General features: G+C 38.0%; 1 protein-coding gene and 1 pseudogene across 5 annotated transcripts in view; one reads left to right on the top strand and one right to left on the bottom strand.

The window, feature by feature from the left end:
* Window positions 1-25,162, top strand: part of EDA (ectodysplasin A) — a 397,501-nt gene that overhangs the window by 181,998 nt on the left and 190,341 nt on the right. The window lies entirely within an intron of this gene.
* On the bottom strand, window positions 19,534-20,096 carry LOC786430 (ribosomal protein L23a pseudogene; annotated as a pseudogene).

Here is a 25,162-nt window from a genome sequence, read left to right as displayed (position 1 = left end):
AATCTTATCTTCTATTTTTCAAAATGCCTTTCCAAGATAAATGTAATTTTTTACCCTCTCTTGCTTAGAAAAGTGAGACAAAGCTACTAAACTAAAAAGAAAACTTTTCACTATTTCCCAGGTAAGAGCTTCCATGTTTGTATGTCTCTTTGGTTAAAGTCCAACTCACTGCAGCAATTAAGAACTTGTTGTACTGTTAAGCTCGGCACAACACAAAATGCTTTAATTAAGCAACCACATGCCTAAGATACTGGCTGAAATTAAGCAGCTGTGGTCCCTGCTTGTACTCTAGTTCAGACAGTACTGATCAGGACATGCTGTATGTGTAAAATGACTAAAAATGATGTAAATGACAAATAGGTGTTCTAAATTATTTACATGTATGTGTTTGCCTTGTGTATAATATGCTCTGATATAGGGAAACACAATACACAGAAACTTGAATTTTAAGATGGACAAACTAAAGTTTAGATTACAGCATATCTACCATTTATTGACTACCTACCATGTGCCAGGCATGATGCTGGGGCTCTCTATATTTTTTTCATTCTCACACACAAAAAAAACACCATATGTCAGATATTATCTTCAATATGTAGACAGGAACAGGCTTGAAGAAGTTAAGTATTTTACCCATTGTTACCTGAGTTGATAATCCATGATTTTCCTATGGTACCATCGTACGTTTTGTGTTATAGTAGAAGGAACACTGGATATGTAATCAAAATATCCGATTTTGAAACCTTGTTCTCCCTTGAGGAACTCACCTAATCACTCTAGACTTCAATTTTCCTCTGAATAATGGAGGATTATTTATTAATGTTAGGACATGTCTGTGGTGACAATATTTTCTAAATGAATAGTCTTGACTGGTTTTATGAAACAGGAAAGAGTATTTAATACTGGGTTTATCAACAAAGTTATTTGTATTTTATTGGAAATACGTATTTATTCATCCAAAAAGTATTTGTTGAGTACTTAACGTATGCAAGGCACTGTGCTATTCACTGGAGATAAGATGGTATGGGGGAGACAAAAAGGCAATGAATCCCACCGTTGTGGAGTTTATGATAATTTAGTGGGAAAGATAGACTTCAGAGGGCTTCCCTGGTGGCTCAGATGGTAAAGACTCTGCCTGCAATGTGGGACAACCAGGTTCAATCTCTGGGTCAGAAAGATCCCCTGTAGAAGGGAATGGAAACCCATTCCAGTATTCTTGCCTGGAGAATTCCATGGACAGAAGAGTCTAGCAGGCTATAGTCGATGGGGTTGCAAAGAGTCGGACGTGACTGGACAACTAACACACACACACACAAACATTAGAAATCACCAATAAATGTACATTTTACAACTGTGTTACATGGTGCAAAAGAGAGAAATACACAGTAGCTAGGACATGGAAGCAACCTAGATGTCCATCAGCAGACAAATGAATAAGACAGCTGTGGTACATATATAGAATGGGATATTACTCAGCCATTAAAAAGAATGCATTTGAATCAGTTCTAATGAGGTGGATGAAACTGGAGCCTATTATACAGAGTGAAGTAAGTCAGAAAGAAAAAACACCAATACAGTGTATTAACGCATATATATGGAATTTAGAAAGATGGTAACAATGACCCAATATGCGAGACAGCAAAACAGACACAGATGTAAAGAACAGACTTTTGATCTCTGTGGGAGAAGGCGAAGGTGGGATGATTTGAGAGACTAGGATTGAAACATGTATATTACCGTATGTGAAATAGATGGCCAGTCCAGGTTTAATGCATGAGACAGGGTGCTCGGGGCTGGTGCACTGGGATGACCCTGAGGGATGGGAGGGGGAGGAAGGTGGGAAGGGTGTTCAGGATGGGGAACACATGTACTCCCATGGCTGATTCATGTCAATGTATGGCAAAACCCACTACAATATTGTAAAGTAATTAGCTTCCAACTAAAATAAATCAATTTTAAAAAGAAAGAAAAAAAACGTGTGGCAAAAACCACTGTAATATTGTAAAGTAATTAGCCTCCAATTAAAATAAACAAATTAATAAAAAAGCGATATGATGGCATGAAAGCATATGATAGGATACTCACTCGTGCAATAAATGAGGATTTCTTGAATAAGTGATGATAAGGCAGAGATCTGAAGAAAGAGTAGGAGTTAAATAGATATAGTAGGGAACTGGTAAGAGATTTCTAAGCAAAAGGAATGAGATGCACAAGGGCCTGTGGTGGCGAGAGCATGGCAAATCTGAACAGATGAAGGGATTCAAGTATAGCTGGAGCAAAGAGAGGAAGAGTGAAAGAATGAAGCAAAGGAAGCTTAAAGGGTAAGTAGAATGTAAACCATACCAGGGCTCATAGACCATGTTAAGAGCTTGGTTAACTTCTGGTTAAATCCCGCTTGCTTTGGATTTTTTGAAGAGAATGATAGAATTTATATTATATTATTTATGTTTACCCAGCATTTGTACAGAGAAGTTATATGGTTTTTACAGAGAGGTTATATGGTTATATGCACACCTCAACCAATTAAAAAGAGTAAGCAATAATTGGAAATATGACTAATCAATGACATGCAGTTGTGAATGGGACCTAGGAAAAAATTCTATAGATAAGGAGAATTAAAACTCTGACACATAGTATCTTAAGAGGATTCAATCCACTAAGTAGGCAAAATGCAACATGTATTTTTTTTGACCAGCTATTTTATGCGATACTACTAAATAAGAAAAATAATGCTGTATATGAGTAAGAGTTAAAATGAGTGGAATAGATAAGTACTGATGGAACTGAGAGAAGGAAGAAATGACTGTGGCCTAGAATGGTCTAGGGAAGCATTATGACAATAATTAGAATTGAATTCATCCCTGGATACTGGGCAGGATATGTAGAATGGAGCACACTAGATAATTCTTCAGTTCACCTCAGTCGCTCAGTTGTGTCCACCTCTTTGCAACCCCATGAACCACAGCACGCCAGGCCTCCATGTCCATCACCAACTCCCGGAGTCCACCCAAACCCATGTCCATCGAGTCAGTGATGCCATCCAACCATCTCATCCTCTGTCGTCCCCTTCTCCTCCTGCCCTCAATTTTTCCCAGCCTCAGGGTCTTTTCAAATGAGTCAGCTCTTCGCATCAAGTGGCCAAAGTACTGGAGTTTCAGCTTCAACATCAGTCCTTCCAATGAACACCCAGGACTGATCTCTTTTAGGATAAACTGGTTGGATCTCCATGCAGTCCAAGGGATTCTCAAGAGTCTTTTCCAACACCACACTTCAAAAGCATCAATTCTTCAGCGCTCAGCTTTCTTCACAGTCCAACTCTCACATCCATACATGAGTACTGGAAAAAAAATAAAGTCTGACACTGTTTCCACTGTTTCCCCATCTATTTCGAATGAAGTGATGGGATCGGATGCCATGATCTTCGTTTTCTGAATGTTGAACTTTAAGCCAACTTTTTCACTCTCCACTTTCACTTTCATCAAGAGGCTTTTTAGTTCCTCTTCACTTTCTGCCATAAGGATGGTGTCATCTGCATATCTGAGGTTATTGATATTTCTCCTGGCAAATCTTCATTCCAACTTGTGCTTCCTCCAGCCCAGCGTTTCTCATGATGTACTCTGCATAGAAATTAAATAAGCAGGGTGACAATATACAGCCTTGATGTACTCCTTTTCCTGTTTGGAACCAGTCTGTTGTTCCATGTCCAGTTCTAACTGTTGCTTCCTGACCTGCATATAGGTTTCTCAAGAGGCAGGTCAGGTGGTCTGATATTCCCATCTCTTTCAGAATTTTCCACAGTTTATTGTGATCCACACAGACAAAGGCTTTGGCATAGTCAATAAAGCAGAAGTAGATGTTTTTCTGGAACTCTCTTGCTTTTTCAATGATCCAGTGGATGTTGGCGATTTGATCTCTAGTTCCTCTGCCTTTTCTAAAACCAGCTTGAACATCAGGAAGTTCACGGTTCACATATTGCTGAAGCTTCTTACTGTGTCTCAAAAATACAAATAATAATTTCAGATTTTGGAGCATAGATGAGCAGAAGTTGATTTATTAGTCTTTGCTTCTGCTACCACAATTCTCCCGTTTACAGTAAATCTTCTAAAGACAAGTTGAGGAGTTATTTCCTAGACCAGATCATGTGTGTATCCACCTAGCAACTACTTCTAACAACACACACTTTCAGAGTATTACAGTACCTTAGAGACAATCTGATCTACTTCCTTTTTTGGATAGAGTGGGAAACATTTTCCTGTCATACACTGGATCAGAGCTATCAGTTTCCATCCATCTGATTATTAAAAAGAAATACTCAGAGAGATATCATTTAAAGAGAGAAGCAAGGGCCGGAGAAGACCTGAGTGTGTCAGTATATTTAATGTGAACTTTAATCAGAAGACTCAGCTTCCAATCCTGGTACTCCCAGAGACCTTAAGTAAATCACTCACTATTTCTGAACTTAAATTTACTCAAATATAGAATGGGGCTAAGAAAAATACTTTCTCCACAAGCAGGTATAAAGGGTAAATGAGATTACAAATAAAATTTTTTATAATAAAAACACTTCATAAATTATGAAGTTTTATACAAATATGCATCACTGTCGTGACACAATACACCAAACCAAATTATATTACCAGCAACAGCAACTGTACTGACCCTAGACTTGTATTTTAGCTTCTTTTTTCTTATTCCTATTTTGTTAATTTTATTATTTATTTATTTATATTCATTATATATCCTTTATCATAGGAAAAGTATACAAATTATTACAAACCAAAGGAAGAGACCCATAGAGCAGAGTCAGAGAGGGTTCCGAACATTAAGCTTCCATTATCCTCATTAACCCTTCTTGTTACACATGAAGTATTGCCAGTCCAGGAAGCTTACTTGAGTCTTGGTGTCCAGACTCTTTATTGAGGCTTGATTACATAGACATGATTGGTTTATTGATTGCCCATGTGGCTGAACTCAGTCTTTAGGTCAATTGATACTGCATTGACACAAAGAACACATCCTAAGTGATATAGCTGGTCTTTGTGGCATGGCCAGCCCCTACTCTAGGGTTGTCAGATTTGTAATATCATACCTGTACTTCTGGAAGAAGTTGGATGCAGATAAGATCTTGCTGGCAAATACTATGTTTCATAACAGGTCTATTCAGTTATGCCCGATGAGTAGCCAGATAATATGTGTTGTATCAATTTGAAGGTGAAGACAAAATACAGCTGAGAGGATATTGAATATATTAATCAAATCTATGAAAGCCATGAAATTAAAAGATGCTTACACCTTGGAAGGAAAGTTATGACCAACCTAGATAGCATATTCAAAAGCAGAGACATTACTTTGCCAACAAAGGTCTGTCTAGTCAAGGCTATGGTTTTTCCAGTGGTCATTTATGGATGTGAGAGTTGGACTGTGAAGAAAGCTGAGTGCCAAAGAATTGATGCTTTTAAACTGTGGTGTTAGAGAAGACTCTTGAGAGTCCCTTGGACTGCAAGGAGATCTAACCAGTCCATTCTGAAGGAGATCAGCCCTGGGATTTCTTTGGAAGGAATGATGCTAAAGCTGAAACTCCAGTACTTTGGCCACCTCATGTGAAGAGTTGACTCATTGGAAAAGACGCTGATGCTGGACGGGATTGGGAGCAGGAGGAAAAGGGGATGACAGAGGATGAGATGGCTGGATGACATCACTGACTCGATGGACGTGAGTCTGAATGAACTCCGGGAGTTGGTGATAGACAGGGAGGCCTGGCGTGCTGCGATTCATAGGGTCGCAAAGAGTCGGACACGACCTAGTGACTGAACTGAACTGAACTGATGAAAGAAAAATATATGCCAATAGTTGATAGGATAGAGTGCATAATTTTAATATTTTCTCAGTTCATGTACTGTTGAAGCCTAGCTTGAAGGACTTTAAGCATTACTTTGCTAGCATGTGAAATGAGTGCAATTGTGTGGTAGTTTGAACATTCTTTGGCATTGCCCTTCTTTGGGATTAGAATGAAAACTGACTGTTTCCAGTCCTGTGGTCACTGCTGAGTTTTTCAGATTTGCTGGCATATTGAGTGCAGCACTTTGACAGCAGCATCTTTTAGGATTTGAAACAGCTCAGCTGGAATTCCATTCCCTCCACTAGCTTTGTTCCCAGTGATGCTTCCTAAGGCCCACTTGACTTTGCATCCAGGATGTCTGGCTCTAGGTGAGTGATCACACCATTGTGAGTATCCAGGTCATTAAGATCTTTTTGTATCATTCTTCTATGTATTCTTGCCATGTCTTCTTAAGATCTTCTGCTTCCGTTAGGTCCATACCGTTTTTGTCCTCTATTGTGCCCATCTTTGCATGAAATTTTCCCTTGATGTCTCTAATTTTCTTGAAGGGATCTGTAGTCTTTCTCATTCTTTTGTCTTCCTCTTTCTTTGCATTGTTCACTTTAAAAGGTTTTCTTATCTCTCCTTTGTATTCTCTGGAACTCTGCATTTAGATTGGTATATCTTTCATTTTCTCCATGTCTTTTGCTTCTATTTTCTCAGCTATTTGTAAGGCCTTCTCAGGCAACCACTTTGCCTTTTTGCATTTCTTTTTCTTGGGGATGGTTTTGATCACCACCTCCTATGCAATGTTACAAACTTCCATGCATACTTCTTCAGGCACTCTATCAGATCTAATCCCTTGAATCTATTTCTCACCTTCACTGTATAATTGTGAGGAATTTGATTTAGGTCATACCTGAATGATCTTGTGGTTTTCCATACTTTCTTCAATTTAAGTCTGAATTTGGCAATAAGGAGTTCATGATCTGAGCCACAGTCAGCTCCCGGTCTTGTTTTTGCTGACTGTATAGAACTTTTCCATCTTTGGCTGCAAAGAATATAATCAATCTGTTTTCGGTATTGACCATCTGGTGATGTCTATATGTAGAATCGTCTCTTGTATTGTAGGAAGAGGGTGTTTGCTATGACCAGCGCGTTCTCTCGGCAAAACCGTGTTAGCCTTTGCCCTGCTTCATTTTGTACCCCGAGACCAAACTTGCCTGTTACTCCAGATATCTCTTGACTTCTTACTTTTTCAGTCCAGTCCCCTATGATGAAAGTATAGTGCAGCACAACTCATAGCACAAGCTGGCCAGCAGGCAGCAGCACAGCTCAAAGTGTACCCTAGCCAAAAGACAGCAAAGCAAAAGAAAGAGAAGAAAGACCCCCAGGTGGTGATAGCTTTTGCTTCAACATCCTACTGTTTGCTGATTGTTTCGTTGTTGCCCTGCAAGGGGTGGGATCAATTCCCCCACCGAAAATATTGATGTCTGATACCGTACACTTACTAAGAGGCTTGAAAAGGTTTATTACGGACATTATGGAGTTTTCTGGGAGAGGGTAGAGCTGGCTCCCAAGCTGGTCAGAAATGGCTTGAGTGAAGGGAAAGCAAAGTGACTTTGGTTTTTTGGGTAGTTAGTTGTTGGGTTTACTACCCTGGCTGTGACTTGCATGGTTTGAACTTCCCTGTCAGCACCATGGGAAGGAGCGTCCAGGCCTTTCTTATCGTCTCACCCTTATGTGGGGCAAAAAAGAGAAAGAAAAGAGGGGTAGGGCTTAATCTATCATTGGTTACACATAAAATTGGAATTAGACTCTTTATTACAGTTTATCATGTCTAGAAACACATTCCAGAGCCACCAATAGAAGGCAAAAAAGAAGCTTGCCAGATAAAGACTAGAATGAAAAGGAAAACATGTTTAATTTTCTAACTACTAGTATTTTAAAAATATTGTTGTTAATAATCTCAGATTTCTTCTTGTCAAATTGATCTGCATTCTTTTTCCCCTTATACTGATACTTAAAATGTAATGGTGATATTTACTTCCCTCCCACTCCATAATTCTGTTTTTTCGGAGTCCTATGTAACATTAATGTTATACTTTATTTTGAAAATACATGGTTTTATATCTAAAGATTTCTCTTTTTAAAATTTTATTGGAGTGTACTTGATTTACAATATTGTGTTATTTTCAGGTGTACAACATCGTGATTCACTTACATATTTACAAGACAGAAACAAACTCCCAGACCTCAAAAACAAACTTGTGGTTACCAAAGGGCAACTATTGAAGGGAGGGATAAATTAGGAGCTTGGGATTGACATATTAATAATAACCTATATGGGGAAAAGAATATAAAAAAGGATATATATATATATATTACAAAATATTAAGTAGAGTTTCCTGTGCTACACAGTAGGTCCTTCCTGGTTATCTATTTTATATGTCATAGTGTGTTTATGTCAATTCCAAGCTTCCAATTTATCCAGCCCCCTCAACGTTTCCCCTTTGGTAACCACAAGTTTGTTTTTGAATCTATGAGTCTGTTTCTGTCTTATAGATAGTTTTGTTTGTATCTTTTTTTATATCCCACATGTAAGTTATACCATATATTTGTCTTTCTCTTCCTGAGTTACTTCACTTAGAATGATAACCTCTGAGTCCATCTATGTTGCCACAAATAGCATTATTTCTCTTTTTTGGTCCTAGTAATATTCCTTTGTGTGTGTGTGTGTGTGTGTGTGTGTGTGTGTGTGTATCAAATCTTCTTTACCCATTCCTCTTTCGATGGACATTTAAGTTACTTCCATGTCTTTATCTGTCTTCAAGCCAAATATTGCCTCACAGAAACTGAAACCTCTGGTCTTCATCCGTGGACTGCATATTATAACTCAAACTAGCTGTGCTGTCTTGGAGAAGCTGTTTGTTCTGTGCCTCATGTTATTCATCTGTAAATTGATCCATCCAACAAAAGGTTTTTAGGTGTCTTCTTTGAGATAGATGTTGATCAAGGTGCTGAGAGTACAAAGCTGAGTGAGACTTGGTCTCTGCAGAGAGCTCACAATCTGGTGAGGCAGTTGCAATCTGGTATGGTAATTGCCATGTTAAAAGGATGCATATGATGCTGGGAATAATAATTATATGGAATGTATCTTTACTGTCTTCCTCACTAGGAAGGGAATAAATTGAGAACAATCATATTCAAGTACTTTTGGCTATATAAAGCAAAACAAAAGCACAAATAGACACCCTGCCTCCTTTAGTATAATATATTCATTTTGTGCTTAAGTACTGAGAGCTTTCAGTACTCTTAAAATTATTTTTGGAATTTGAATTACTTTGGGAGAGTGTTTGATATATTTCTAATTAAGATTCAATTTTTGTTTTTAATTGTCTTATTCTCCAGATTATGGAACTGTGTGTTCCTCTTACCATAATGGCTGAATGTTCCTGGAGCAAATGGCACATCTGTGGAGATTGTTAATACTACAAAATTGTAGTTTCTAAAGACTGCAACTGAACCCTTTGCACATCATTTAACAATCCTTGTATATATCCTTAATTATTCCCCTCTCCTGTTGGCAGTGGCTGCCACTGCAAACCTTTACCACCTTTCACATGATCACTGCTGTGTGCTTTCACCTTGATATAATCCTTGCCAGCCTCATCAGTCTCACGTCCTTTCATTCTCTAAGACACCAGTATATATCTATTCTGTGAGCCATGTTGCTTTAAGTACCTTTGCGCATGCTAGTCTGCTGCCTAGAATAAACACTAGATTTAACTAACATCTATTGTTTTTAAGACTCAGCTCATGAATCTCCATTCTGTGAGGCCATCTTTGACAGCCAAAGCATAACTGCCCACTCCTTCCTTTGCACCACCACTAGATATATTTTTTGCTACTATAGAATATATTAAATAGTATTACACTTTTTTTACCTTTATTAACTATTTCCTCTAATAAACTGTGAAGACCTAGAGATCAGGTACTACCTCATATGTCTTTGAATCTCCAGCTCCTAGTATAATGCTTAGCACGAACATATTAAATAAATATTTATTGAGGGAGGAAAGGGAAGGAAACAACATAAATATTAGAAATATACAGCTTCTTTGAAAAACTACTTTTTTTTATTACTCTCAACTTTCAAGTTAATTTTCAGTGGTATATTCCTATTTCCCTTTTCTCTCAACCTCTAGGAAAATTACTTTCCATTTAATAGATACTGAAAACTTCTTTTAAAGAACTTCAACAAAGACAGCTGTCTGACAGCTGTACACCATCTGTGCTTTCAGGCCTGGATAAATACATCTGGTTACTTGAGAATAGAAGCTCTTTACTAAAGGAGTTTCCCAGGCAGGCTGGTAGTGATTAGTATTCCACAAATATCCCTTGCATTGTCTCGCTTTGACATGATAATGTATACAACTTGTCCCTCTAAATTATAAAGTTTTCTTTTTGTTTGTGCATGTCAATGAAAGTAAAAAAAAAGAAAAAAAGAAGTATTAGCATGTTGCTACATTTTGCTCATAAAAATCGCTTTTATTGTAAAAGACAACATCACAACACAGTAAGTGATTGATCCAGAGATGTGTGTATATATGTACCCACATATTCACTGACTCAGTGGACATGAGTTGGTAAACTCTTGGAGTTGGTGATAGACAGGGAAGCCTGGCATTCTGTAGTCCAGGGGGTTGCAAAGAGTCGAACACAGCTGAGCAGCTGAACTGAACTCAACTGACCATGTATCTCAGATTTCAAAGCTGTGATCCAGATTCATCCAATATACTTTATGTTACATTCTGTAATGAAGGAGTAAAATACTGCTTAAATGGTTAGTCTCACTAATAACTTAAAAGGAAACTGAATTTATTAATTTGGTAATTATCCTTCATTAGCATAACTTTAAAGTTAGTACAGAATTGACAATAGTTCAAATTTTAGTGACACAATTCTGACCTGTGTGTGTGTGTAAAAATAGGAGTAAGCATAGAGATGGAAGTCTGATATTCCAGCAAGTGGTTAATAAAATTAGGTAGTGTGATAGTGGTGCCAAGACCATTTGCAACACATCGTTTCTTCTGGGTGCTTATTTTATTGTATCTATACTTATTTTAGAACACTTAAGAGTTCAAGCTTCTTGAGAGAAGGAATATTTTTAATTCACCCTTTAAATCTCCCTAGCATGTAACATCTGGAGAAGGCAGTGGGACCCCACTCAAGTACTCTTGCCTGGAAAATCTCATGGACGGAGGAACCTGGTAGGCTGCAGACCATGAGGTCTCTTAAGAGTTGGACACAACTGAGCGACTTCTCTTTCACTTTAAAGTTTCATGCGTTGGAGAAGGAAATGGCAACCCACTCCAGTGTTCTTGCCTGGAGAATCCCAGGGACAGGGGAGCCTGGTGGGCTTGAAATTGAACATAGGCCAGTCCTATCACTTCATGGCAAATAGAAGGATAAAAAGTGGAAGCAGTGACTTTTATTTTCTTGGGTTCCAAAATTACTGTGGACGGTGACTGCAGCCATGAAAGACCCTGCTCTCTTTAAGGAAAGTTATGAAAATCTAGAAAATGAAAGTGAAAGTCTCTCAGTCACATCCGACTCTTTGTGACCACATGGACTATACAGTGCATGGAATTCTCCAGGCCAGAATACTGGAGTGTGTAGCCTTTCCCTTCTCCAGCAGGTCTTCCCAACCCAGGAATTGAACCCAGGTCTCCCTCATTGCAAGCGGATTGATTCTTTATCAGCTGAGCCACAAAGGAAGCCCTTGATGAACCTAGACAACATAGTAGAAATAAAGACATCACTTTGCCAACAAAGGTCCATATAGTCAAAGCTATGGTATTTTCAGTAGTCATGTAAGGATGTGAGAGTTGGACCATAAAGAAGACTGAGCGCTGAAGAATTGATGCTTTTGAATTGTGGTGCTGGAGAAGACTCTTCAGAATCCCTTACACTGCAGGAAGATCAAACCAGTCAATCATAAAGGAAATAAACCTGAATAGTTGTTGGAAGGACTGAACCTGAAGCTCCAATACTTTGGCCACCTGATGAGAACAGCTGCCACACTGGAAAAGACACTGATGCTGGGAAAGATTGAAGGGAAAAGGAGAAGGGGGCAGCAGAGGATGAGATGGTTAGATAGCACCTCCAACTCAATGGTCATGAATTTGAGCAAACTCAAAGAGAAATTCAAGGAGGACAGAGGAGTCTGTTGTGCTATACAGTCCATGAGGTCACAATGAGTTAGACACGACTTAATGAATGAACAACAACAACCAAGAAGGTATTGTGTGTCAAAATTACTTTGGCAATTTGGCGTAATTTATGGTTCCATGTAAATTTCTTTGTTCTAGGTCTACAAAAAATGTCATGAGCATTAAACCTGTAGATTGCTTTGGGTAGTATGGGCATTTTAACAATATTAATTCTTTCGATTTTGCAGCATGGAATATCTTTCCATTTCTTTGTATCATTTTCAAATTCCTTCCTCAATGTTTATAGTTTTTAGCATATAGGTCATACACTTCCTTGATTAAGTTTATTCCTAGGTAATTATATTATTCTTTTTAATGCAATTTTAAACAATTATTTTCTTGCTTTTTCTTTCTGATAGTTAATTATTAGTGTATAGAAAAGCAACAGATGTCTGTATATTAATCTTGTATCCTGCAGCTTTACTAAATTCTGATAGGATTCTAATAGTTCTAATAATTTTTTTATGGTGCCATTAGGGTTTTATATTTAGTATCATGTCATCTGTAAATAGTGACAATTTTACTTCTTTCTTTCCAGTGTAGATGCCTTTTATTTATTTTTCCTGTCTGATTGCTCTGACTAGGACTTCCAATACTGTTAAGTAGAAGTCGCAAAAGTGGGTGACCTTGTCTTGCTCCTGATTTTAGTGGAAAGGCTTTTCACTGTTGAGTATGATGTTAGGTGGGATTTCCCTGGTGACTCTGTGGTAAAGAATCTGCCTGCCAATGTGGAAGACACAGTTGAGATACTAAAGTTGAGAAGATCCTCTGGAGAAGGAAATGGCAACCCATTTCAGGATTCTTGCCTAGGAAATCCCATATACAGAGTTGTCTGGCGGGCTACAGTCCATGGGATCATAAAAGATTTGACTGGAAAATTCCGTGGACTGAGGAGCCTGGCAGGCTACAGTCCATGGGGTGGCAAAGAGTCGGACATGACTGAGCGACTTCACTCAGTCACTCACTAGCACCTAAACAACAACAATGATGGTAGGTGTGGGTTTGTAATAAATTTCCTTTATTACTTTGAGATATATTCCTTCTATACCATTTTTGATGAGAGTTTTTGTCATGAAAGGATGTTGAATTTTGTCAAATATTCTTTTCTGTGTCTATTGAAATACCATATTCTTTCTTTTGTTATTTTGGTGATAGCATTGATTTGTAAATATTGAGTAATTCTTGTATTCCTGGAATGTGATGTGGTGATCTTTGTATTCCTGGCATAAGTCTTACTTGTTCATGGTGTTTGATTCTCTTTATATATTGTTGAGTTTGATTTGCTAACATTTTGCTGAGGATTTTCCATCTATATTTGTCGGAGTGATTGGTCTGTGATTTTTATTTTTTGTAGTGTCTTTGATTGATTTTGGTATCAAAACAGCATGGTACTGGCTCAAAAGCAGATGCATAGGCCAGCTAAACAGAATCATGAGCCCAGAAATAAACCCACACAATTAGAGTCAGTAAATATGCAATGTGCAAAGGAGGCAAGAATATACAATGGAGAAGAGACAGCCTCTTCAATAAGAAGTGCTGGGAAAACTGGACAACTGTATGTGAATGAATGACATTAGATCATTCCCACACACCATGTACAACAATAAACTAAAAAATGGATGAGAGACCTAAATGTAAGACCTGAAACCATAAAACTCCTAGAAGAGTCATAGGCAGAATCCCCTTTGACATCAATCATAGCCATATTTTTTGGATCGGTCTCCTAAGGCAAAAGAAATAAAAGCAAAAGTAAACAAATGGGGCCTAATTAAACTCTTTGCACAGCAAAGAAACCATAGACAAATTGAACAGGCAACCTCCTGAATGGGGAAAATTATTTGCAAGTGATATAACCAATAAGGAGTTAATATATAAGATATGTATACAGTCTATACAACTCAGTATCAAAAAATCAAACAGCCTGATTAAAAAATGAGCCAAATACCTGATTAGATATTGTTCTAAGGAAGATATACAGATGGCTAACAGGCACATGAGAAAAATACTCAACATCACTAATGATTAGAGAAATGCAAGTCAAAACCACAATGAGATACCACTTTACACCTGTCAAAATGGCTATTATCAAAAGGAACACAGATAACAAAAGTTGGCAAGGATGTGGAGAAAAGGGAACCCTAGTACACTGTTGGTGGGATTGTAAATTGATATAGCCACTGTGGATAACTGTGTGAAGTTTCCTCAATAAAACTAACAGTATAACTACCATATGATTCTGCAATTCTACTGGCTGATATTTTGTTGTTGTTCAGTTGCTCAGTCTTTTCTGACTCTTTGTGTTCCCATGGACTGCAGTACACGTGGCTTCCCTGTCCTTCACAATCTCCCAGAGCTTGCTCAAACTCATGTCCATTGAGTCAGTGATACCATCCAACCATCTTATCCCCTGTCGTCCCTTGGCTGATATATATCCCAAGAAAATGAAAATACTAACTTGCAAAGATACATGTGAGTGCATGCTAAGTCACTTCAGTTGTGTCCATCTCTTTGTGACCCCATGGACTGTAGCCCACCAGGGTCCTCTGTTCATGGGATTCTCCAGGCACAAATACTGGAGTGGGTTGCCATGCCCTCCTCCAGGAGTCTTCCCTACTAAGGGATCGAACCCAAGTCTCTTGCATCTCCTATATTAGCAGGTAGATTCTTTATCCCTAGCGCCACCTGAGAAGTTAATAGCAGTATTATTTATAATAGTGTTCATCAACAGGTGAACAGATAACAAAGATGTGGTATATTTCTCAGTAATAAGAATGAAATTCTGCCACTTGCAACAATGTGGATGGTCCTGGAAATTATGCTTAGTGAAATAAATCATGAAGCAGGGCACCCAAAGCTGGTGCTCTGGGACAACACAGAGGGATAGGGTGGGGAGGGAGGTGCGAAGGGCATTCAGGATGGGTGGACACGTGTATACCCATGGCCAATTCATGTTGTTGTATGGCAGAAACCTTCACAATATTTTAAAGTAATTATCCTCCAATTAAAATAAATTAATTAATTTAAATTTTAAAAAGAGACAGAAACTGCTAAGTATAAAATAGGTAAGCAACAAAAGGAAGTAAAACCATTATTTTTCCAGTAGTCATGTATGGATGTGAGAGTTGGTACATAAAGAAGACTGAGTGCCAAAGAATTGATGCTTTTAATCTGTGCTGTTGGAAAAGACTCTTGAGAGTCCCTTGGACTGAAAGGAGATCACATCAGTCAATCCTAAACAAAATCAACCTTGAGTATTCATTGGAAGGAATGATGCTGAAGCTCCAATACTTTGGCCACCTGAGGCGTAGACCTGATTCATTAGAAAAGACCCTAATGTTGGGAAAGATTGAAGGCAGGAGAAGAAGGGAATGACAAAGGACGAGATGGTTGGATGGCATCACTGACTCAATGAACATGAGTTTGAGGAAACTCTAGGAGATGGTGAAGGACAGGGAATCCTGGCATGCTGCAGTCCATGGGGTCGCAAAGAGTCAGACATGACTGAGCCACTGAAGAGCAAATTTTGTGCTGTGCTGTGCTCAATCGCTTCAGTCGTGTCTGACTCTTTGCGACCTATGGTCTGTAGCCTGCCAGGCTCCTCTGTCTATGGGATTTTCCAGGCAAGAATACTGGAGTGGGTTGCCATGCCCTCCTCCAGGGTAAATGGAATATGATCTGTAAAAATATTGCACCATAATGTTGCACATCCATAATTTTATAAAATCAACTATACCTAGTTAAAGAAAACTAAAGTGTATCCAGAGTAATCATAATATCTAAATCATCTTGAACCTCTAAATACTGATTGAAAGATCTCTGTCCTAGAGCTGACTACTGAGGGGAAATATACTACTTGCCTTTGAATATTTGAATCGGCAGAATTGGAGTCAATGAGAGAGACTGACGCAAAACCAATTTCTGCTCAGATTAAAAAAAAAAAAAAACTTCCTACTACCTGAGATGCCTCACAACTGAGTGAGATCTCTTAAACAGTAAAGATGTTTAAGCAGTAGAGCAATAACTATCTGTGTGTAGTATATCCTGCAGGACATTAGACTAAATAGTTCTAACATCCATCTGTGATTAAGTTAAAGATGGAAAAGGTATGAATGGTAGTCTTCTTACCTGTTATATTTTTCATAAGCTCCTCAATGAAATATTTACTTCTTGTATCATTATACCATTTATTCAATGACAGCCAGTGTACTCTTTAGCTCTTTCTGTTTGCTCTGCCAAGAATCTTCTTTCCCTAGATAGAAGTTCAAGTAACAGTGTCATTTTTATCACTCATATCTCAGCTCAAAAGCTTTCACTTTAGAATAGTCCATCTCTACCCCTTCCATCACCATCCCCCATTACTATCATATCACCTTGTTTATTTCCTTTGGAGAATTGATTATACTCTGAAATTTCCTTGTTTGCTTTTTTCTATCTTTCTCTGCTCCAATATAAGCCCCATGAATGCATGAACGTTCTCTGTCTTATTCATAGGTAAATCCCTAGTTTCCAGCACCATGCCTTGCAAAAAGTAGGAACTTGGTCAGTCTTTGTCACGTGGATGAAAACTCACACAGGTTGGATTTTGTATTATGTTAATGCCATTCTCAGAGAAGGCAATGGCACCCCACTCAAGTACTCTTGCCTGGAAAATCCCATGGACGGAGGAGCCTGGTAGGCTGCAGTCCATGGGGTCGCTAGGAGTCGGACACAACTGAGCGACTTCACTTTCACTTTTCACTTTCATGCATTGGAGAAGGAAATGGCAACCCACTCCAGTGTTCTTGCCTGGAGAATCCCAGGGACGGGGGAGCCTAGTGGGCTGACGTCTGTGGGGTCGCACAGAGTCGGACACGACTGAAGCGACTTAGCAGCAGCAGCAGCAGCAGCAGCAATGCCATTCTGGGACTCAAAGGTCCTTGCTCAGAGATATTTTGCCCTTCTTTACCACCCAAAATCAGGTACTTCGTTGTCTAAAGTTGATCACTTTTCCATTTTTATTGTGTGTCAGAAAGTGATCCATTTTCTTACACTGCTTTCAATAATGTTAGATTTTCTAAAATATAAATGCAAGAACTGGAACATTTATGGGAATGAATGTTTTGCAATTAAAATTTTGTGTGCTGTATTTAAGAATAAATGATGACCATAACAGATGGTTGTTTGCAAAGATATACATGAGAGCTTGCTTCCTTGGCCTTCATCCAGTAATTTGCTTTGACTTAATTACTTAACTGATGAAATCGGAAATAGAAACACCTGAGACATAATAGCACGTGCTTCTCAAACCCCTATGGAAATCATTTTTATGGCATTTTCTTGCCCAGGGTCTAGTGAAGCTACCCACCTTCTTACCTTACTGTCCCTTACTTCAGTGCTTACTGGCCCTGTTTCCTTTGTTTTCTTATCCTCTTAATTTTAATGATTTTTGAAGATAATTTCATTATATCTTTAAATATGTTTAAATATGTTATATGTGAATGCTCCTAACATCAAGCCACATTTCTCTTTTCACAGATTCTTTAAAAGCGCATCTTTTATCAAAATATCTTAGTTTGCAATGACCCTGTGTTATAATTTGCCATTACTTTATTTTCTATATTTGACAGTATGACCAGTCTTTTTGATCAGTTTTTTTTTACTGACAGTAATGTGCAAATATTTCCATTAGTCCTAGACTTTCTTCTCCTTTTACCTCTGTATTCTTTATTTCTATCTTTTCATTTTGCTTCTTCCCAATATGCTTTTTCTGGAGAATGAAATGGCAACCCACTGCAATATTCTTGCCTGGGAAATCGGACAGAGGGGCCTGGTGGGTTTCAGTCCATGGGGTCGCAAAAGAGTCCAACATGACTTAGTGACTAAACCAACACCATTAATATATTTTTTTCTATTTATCCTAAAAACATTTTTCTTGAGAGATGTGGCATGAATTGCCATTGACAAAATGGTTTCTACCAGTAAGATAGAATTTACTTGAAGCTTCTTGAATCTAATGGAATTTTAACTGAATTATTCAAAGCCAGAATGGCTCCTGGTTTCCTCCCAAAGAAAAAATCTGTTCATGTGCACACCTGCTAATCTGAGCCTTGAATTCTTGATCATTTGAAAGACACAAAGTAGTATTCAGTAAAATTCGTGGTTTTGTTCTAAATTCCAGAATACTGGCTCCTGATGAGGTAATGATTTCTTATGCAAGTTAGCCACATGTTCTATATGTTATAATTGTGGCTCTGAGCTCCAAGTATGAGAAATCCTAGAAGCTGAAAAAAAATCATGCATAAACCTCCAAATATTTATTTTTCATAAAAATTATTTGCAGAGATGCCATATAAGATGGCCTTTGAAGATCAAAAAGAAAGGAAGAAAATAATTTAGGGAACAGTAATACTTATGTAACATCATAAGTGACTTTTAACCACTAAAAATATTAAAAGTAGAACAACTGATAGTACATATTTTGGGTATCCCATGGAAATTTTGCTTAAAATTGATAGTAGTGAAAGGTTGTTGTTGAATCATGCGAAGACTTCGGGATTCTTGGCCCCCAGAGGAGAAGAATTCAATCCGGGGCCAGAGACGAGGCTTGATCACTCAGAGCTTTTGTGTAATGAAGTTTTATTAAAGTATAAAGGAGATAGAGAAAGCTTCCGACATAGGCATCAGAAGGGGGCAGAAAGAGTACCCGCTTGCTAGTGTTAACAATGAAGTTATATACTCCAAAGAATGTCTGGAGGTTGTAAAGACCTCCCATAATTTACATTTTAAGATAACAGAATTAGCCAGAAGGTTTGATCCAGAGACTGTCCTTAGGCAGGATATATTATTGTTATATAATCCTAAGGAATGTGGAGAAAGAAAAAAAGTTTGTCCTTTCTTCCTCCTTGAGAATTCCAGACCCCTCTCTCCTTGGGGACCCCTAGACTCCCTATCAACCTGCCTAGGAAATGACTCTCTCAGTAGTAGAGTCTTTGATATGAAATAAGGTTGCAGAAATGATTAGATGGCTAACTGGGTATTTGGTGAAATAGAGTGTTTCCCAAATGCCAGCCTCTGATGAAAGATTCTGAGGCTTTGAATGTATATGTTTGTAGAGCAGCTTTACTCAAACTGGGATCCTGAACTGCAGTGTAATACAAGATATGAATAATTTGCTTGAGAGGAATAGATAATCTTAGAGCCAAAGAATTTTGAGGAATACCACATTAACATATTAATTTAAAAATTTTAAAAATACTAGTTGTTTACCTTAGTTTACCCGTTGTTTCCAAAGCTCTTTGATGAGGAATTCTTTATTATATGTCAACTATTAGTATCTTAAGAGACACCAATTTTTCTCAGACCTCAGTTTGGAAAATTCTATTTTAGGATACCCTTCAAAATTTACTGGCTAGATAAGCCATTCTCTTAAATGGTCTAGTTGGAAACCTGCCATAGCCCATCTTTTCTTTTTTTTTTTTTTTTTTTTTTTTTTTTATAGTGAAAACTTTTATATTTGGAATTAGCCAGCTGGACTCAGTTTAGATGATGCCAATTTTGTTGGCAACATCCAAAGCATCATAGTCAGGAGCCAGTCGAACATATGCCTTCTTCTCTCCATCAGGCCTGATCAGAGTATTGACCTTAGCCACGTCAATGTCATAGAGCTTCTTCACAGCCTGTTTAATTTGGTGCTTGTTGGCCTTGACGTCCACAATGAATACCAGTGTGTTGTTGTCTTCTATTTTCTTCATGGCTGACTCGGTGGTGAGGGGGAATTTGATGATGGCATAGTGGTCAAGTTTGTTTCTCCTAGGCGCGCTCTTCCGAGGGTATTTGGGCTGCCTCCTGAGCCGCAGTGTTTTGGGCCGCCGGAAGGTGGGCGACGTCCGGATCTTCTTTTTTTTGTGGCTGTGGACACCTTTCAACACTGCTTTCTTGGCCTTCAAAGCCTTTGCTTTGGCTTCAGCTTTAGGAGGAGCAGGGGCTTCCTTCTTCGCCTTCGGCGCCATCTTCATGAAAAGGCCCCATCTTTTCTTTAGCAAGTTTGATAATGTGTCTGATATACTTCATCAGCAAACGGGAAAAATAAAGTCTGGATAACTGTCTAAAGGTAAGTACACAGTTGGAGCAAAGACTACAGTCAGATTTATGGCCCACTCCAGTAATTCATTCCTTTCTTCTAGTCAGTCCATGGTGCTGCAACACAACCTTGTGTCCCTGCCACAAAACCTGTCTTCTTGCTTTTGTCTCAGATTCTTTTGTTTTCATTGTTCCCTGGGATGATGGCTTTTCATTGTATTAAAGACTAGATGAACCACCTGGCACTGCTTAAGAGACTCGCAAACCAGATCAAATGAGGGCTCATAGAGACAATTTTTAACGTGGAGCTGTAATAATTTTTTTATAATTGTAGCAGCTGTTTTTTTTTTTTTTTTAAGACCATGTTTCTCTTTCTATTTTGCAAGGCACATATGAATAATTCCCTGTTTTTACTCACTCTATGACATGCTATAGAGAGTTGTCTGTGTGACAAGTAGCTCGACTGGAAGTCAATGCCTGCAATTCAAAGTGTCTGCCTTTGTGATTTATAAGTAGTCATGGAGATATCAGGAAATGTAGATCTTTGAAAATAAAGGGATCAACGAAGGGAATTGGTAGTGTCTATGGAGTTAATTGTCCCTTTTACCATAACCTGTTGAAATGTGCTTTGGTAGAACCCAGTTCTGTGTGAATTCCATATGTTGTTCTTCAAATTAAGCTTTCAAGGGGACATAAAAACTCAGGGACAGATCCCAGTATTATTTTACTCTTTCATGTTTAAGCTGACCTTTCTATTTTAGAAGTTAACAATGGTGACACATTCAGATTAACCAAATGTTGGATTCCTTTGGGGCCCCTGTTTGAAATCATTTTTTGCTTTCCCTGCTGTAGTATCTCAACACTGTTAGGAGGATATCTCTCACCTTTGATAGCCACATATCTCCTCATGTTGAATTTCAGGGTCTACTTTATGGTAAAAGATAAGGTTTCCTTTTCAGTAAACCTCTCAGTGGAACTCTGTTTTATGTAGTCTAATAAAGGATGCCCTCTTACACTTTGCGTGATCAAACATTCCTTACATTAGGTGTCAGTTACCCTCTGAAGAGCATGCTACCTTTCCAATCAAATACCAAATGATCTTCACATCATCTATCTCCTTTATTTTCCCTGAAAACTGCCTGTCATTCATGTTTGGCCATTAAGTGATTATTCTTTTCAGACTAACTTTCAGATTCTCAAAATTCTTATTTGGTTTTAGTATTTGTCAATCCAGATTTGTTTTTTCAAAATGGCATTTTCTTCATCTAATTGTTTCAGAGTATCCACAATGAAAAAAGTACATCCTATATTATAAATATTTAGCAACCCCTCCTATACATATTATGACAGATAATTGTTGTTCAGTTGCCCAGTCATGTCTGACTCTTTATAAAATGTAAATTTATTAATCCAACTAATCAATACTTTATTTTTTATTCAAGTATAGTTGATGTATAATATTATAAAAGTTTCAGGTATGCAATATAGTGATTCACAATTTTCAAAGGTTGTTGTTGTTCAGTCGCTAAGTCATGTCAGACTCTTCACAATACCATGGACCACAACATGTCAGACTTCCCTGGCCTTCACTATCTCCCAGAGTTTGCTCAGATTGATGTCCATTGAGTCGGTGATAATATCTGACCATCTCATCCTCTGCCTCCCTAATCTCCTCTAGCCATCAATCTTTCCAGTATCTCAGTCTTCCAATGAGTCGGCTCTTCCTATCAAGTGGCCAAAGATTTGGAGCTTAAGCTTCAGTATCAGTATCAGATTGACTCATTTGATCTCCTTGTAGTCCAAGGGACCCTCAAGAGTCTTCTCCAACACCACAGTTCAAAAGCATCAATTCTTTAGCACTCAGCTTTCTTTATAGTCCATCTCTCACATCCATAGATGACTACTGGAAAAATCATAGCTTTAACTATACAAACCTTTATTTGCAAAGTGATGTTTCTGCTTTTTAATACACCGTCTAGGTTTGTCATAGCTTTACTTCCAAGGAGCAAGTGTCTTTTCATTTCATGGCTGCAGTCACCGTCTGTAGTGATTTTGGAACCCAAGAAAATAAAATCTGTCACTGCTTCCACTTTTTCCCCATCTATTTGCCATGACGTGATGGGACCAGATGGCATAATCTTATTTTTTAGAATGTTGATTTTTAAGCCAGCTTTTTTTACTTTCCTCTTTCACCTTCATCAAGAGGCTCTTTAGTTCCTCTTCACTTTCTGTGATTAGAATGGTATCATCTACATATCTGAGGTTGTTGATAGTTTTCCTGGAAATCTTGATTCCAGCTTGTGATTCATCCAGCCTGGCATATATAAGTTAAATCAACAAGGTGGCGATATACAGCCTTCTTGTACTCCTTTCCCAATTTTGAACCAGTCAATTGTTCCTCGTGAGGGTCTATTACTTCTTGACCTTCATACAGGTTTCTCAGGAGACAGGTAAGGTAGTCTGGTATGCCCTTCTTTGGGATTGAAATGAAAACTGACTTTTTTCAGTCTTGTGGCCTCTGCTGAGTTTTCCAAACTTGCTGATATATTGAGTGCAGCACTTTAACAGCATCATCTTTTAGGATTTGAAATAGCTCAGCTGGAATTCCATCACTTCCTCTAGCCTTGTTTGTAGAAATGCTTCCTAAGGCCCACTTGACTTCAGACTCCAGGATATCAGATTCTAGGTAAGTGACCACATCTATAAATGTCAATTACAGTTATCATTAATATAAAATGTTGCCTATATTCCCTGTGTTGTACAACAACATTTTAAATGAAATACATCCTAGCCTATATTTTAAATCAGACTATATCAATTTTGTTGAATTGTTAACTTTATCCAGCTATTTTCCATAGTATGGGTACAAACAGGCCATAAGTTAGTTTTTGTTTATGGAGATTAGGTCCAAATGGCTTCAGAGCTACTCACCAGGCCACTTCCAACATGCTCATTTCCTTGTGCTTCTATGCATCATCTATCCTCCCCTCTTAGGGAAATTTATGGATTTATTTATCCCCTTCATTTTTCAAATCTACATCCACTATTGAATGTTTCCAAAAGCTGTAACTTGGGCTTGGAACTTGCTTCCCTAAATACCCCTGCATCTTCCATTCATTCATCCAGGAAGCTCTTGAAATCCTATATGTTCATTTTATCATTTGGCATTACCTAACTAATTGAAATAAAGATAATGTACCCTTTGCCTACCTCTGTCTAAAAGTACTAAGGTATTACTTGACTTTAACTTGTCACATCAAAATATTCATTTATTCCTTTGCTCAGTCAGAAGAATGGCATGTTATTTCCTTTTGAAGATATTCTGTTCAGTACTCAGTTGCCCATATGCTCTTCATGATTGTGAAAGTGAAAGTGTTAACCCCTCAGTTATATCCAACTCTTTGCAACCCCATGGACTGTAGCCTGCCAGGCTCCTCTGTCCATGGAATTCTCCAGGCATGAACACTGGAGTGGGTTGCTCTGGGGATCTTCCCGACAGAGGAATCAAACCTGGGTCTCCTGTATTGCAAATAATTTCTCTACTGTCTGAGCCACATTTTCTACTGACAAAGAGAACTGTATGTCACAGAGGTTGAAGGTTGGAAGAGGAAGCCAACTCTGGCATCAGAAGAGTTAATCAGTCAGTTGATGAATTACTTGAAGAAAGGCATTATCAGCTAGAGTTGGGGAGCAACATGTGATCTTATTGGTTATGAGTCTAAAACTAGTATTTTAGTGTTAGATTGGACCAACCATCTGTACCAATGTTTCCCAAACTATGCTGCAATATGTTAATAAGTAGAATTTTAAAAAAGACAAGGGAGATGTGATAACATTTAATCTTGTTGTGTTTACTTATTGACTCCTTGCCTGAAACTCTTTAGTACCTTCTCTCTGCAGTTAAAATAATTCTCAGCCTCCCTAGCATCAAACTCTAGGTTCCCATCTGCCTCTAGATTCTCCTTGGGTGCTATGCTCCTCTGAATTCAACTGTGCACCAGTCACAACGGCCTTTTCTTTCTTTTACTTAAGCTCACCAAGCTTGTAATTCAGGCTTTGCACAAGAGCTCCTTCCTTCCGGCAAGGAAGATATTCTTCACCAAGCTTATTGATGATTGGAAAGAGAGATCACTCCTCTTATAGGTCTTAGCTCATAAAATACCTCCTCAAAGAGTTCTCCAAACCTGTTTATTTCTGCTTATTTCCCTCATAGAAATTATCATGCTTAACTAATTTCCTTATTTTCTATCTTTCCCTACTAGAATGAAATCAGGAGTCCTACTTATCTTGCTTCCTCAGTGTGTCCAGAACATAGAACAGTGCCTGGCCTATGGTTGGAGCCCAATAAACATTTGTTAAATAAATTAGTGATTGAACAAAGTGAGTGAAACAGTGTCAAAAATCATGTAGAAAATAAACTAAAATGTCCAAAAACAGGAAAAAACAATAACATGAGTTGTGTTATTAAATTCAATATAGATTTTTTCTGTTATTATTAATAGTAGGAATATTATGCCAAAATATAGATATTTTTGCTAAGGTAATTGAGAAAGGAAGAATACAGTAGTGTGTATGCTATAGTGAAATGTGTATGTATATTCACAAGAAAAGGAATTTTCTATGAAGATATTTTTTCCTGAATTTTAACATGTATGTATTATTTTCCTAATAAAAACAAATAATGTATCTTAGGGGACTAGTTGAGTAAAAGAAATGTCAATGGATTAGCCTTGTGATAGTGCTAAGAAACACCAATAGGAATTTCAAAAATTCTTATTAGAGTGCCAAGATTTGTACGTTAGATTTTTTTTTAATATTTTCCATTTTATTTTATTTATTTTTAAAATTTTAATTGGTGGATAATTGTTTTACAATGTTGTGTTGGTTTCTGCCATACAGTAATGTGAATCAGCCATAGGCATACATATGTCCCTCCTTCTTGAATCTCCCTCCTTCCCTCCACCCCACCCCATTCCTATAGGTTGTTTCAGAGCACTGAGTTGAGCTCCCT

Source organism: Bos taurus, chromosome X (genome assembly GCF_002263795.3).
Source record: "Bos taurus isolate L1 Dominette 01449 registration number 42190680 breed Hereford chromosome X, ARS-UCD2.0, whole genome shotgun sequence".
Classification (NCBI taxonomy): domain Eukaryota; kingdom Metazoa; phylum Chordata; class Mammalia; order Artiodactyla; family Bovidae; genus Bos; species Bos taurus.
This window is presented reverse-complemented; position numbering and strand designations above follow the sequence as displayed.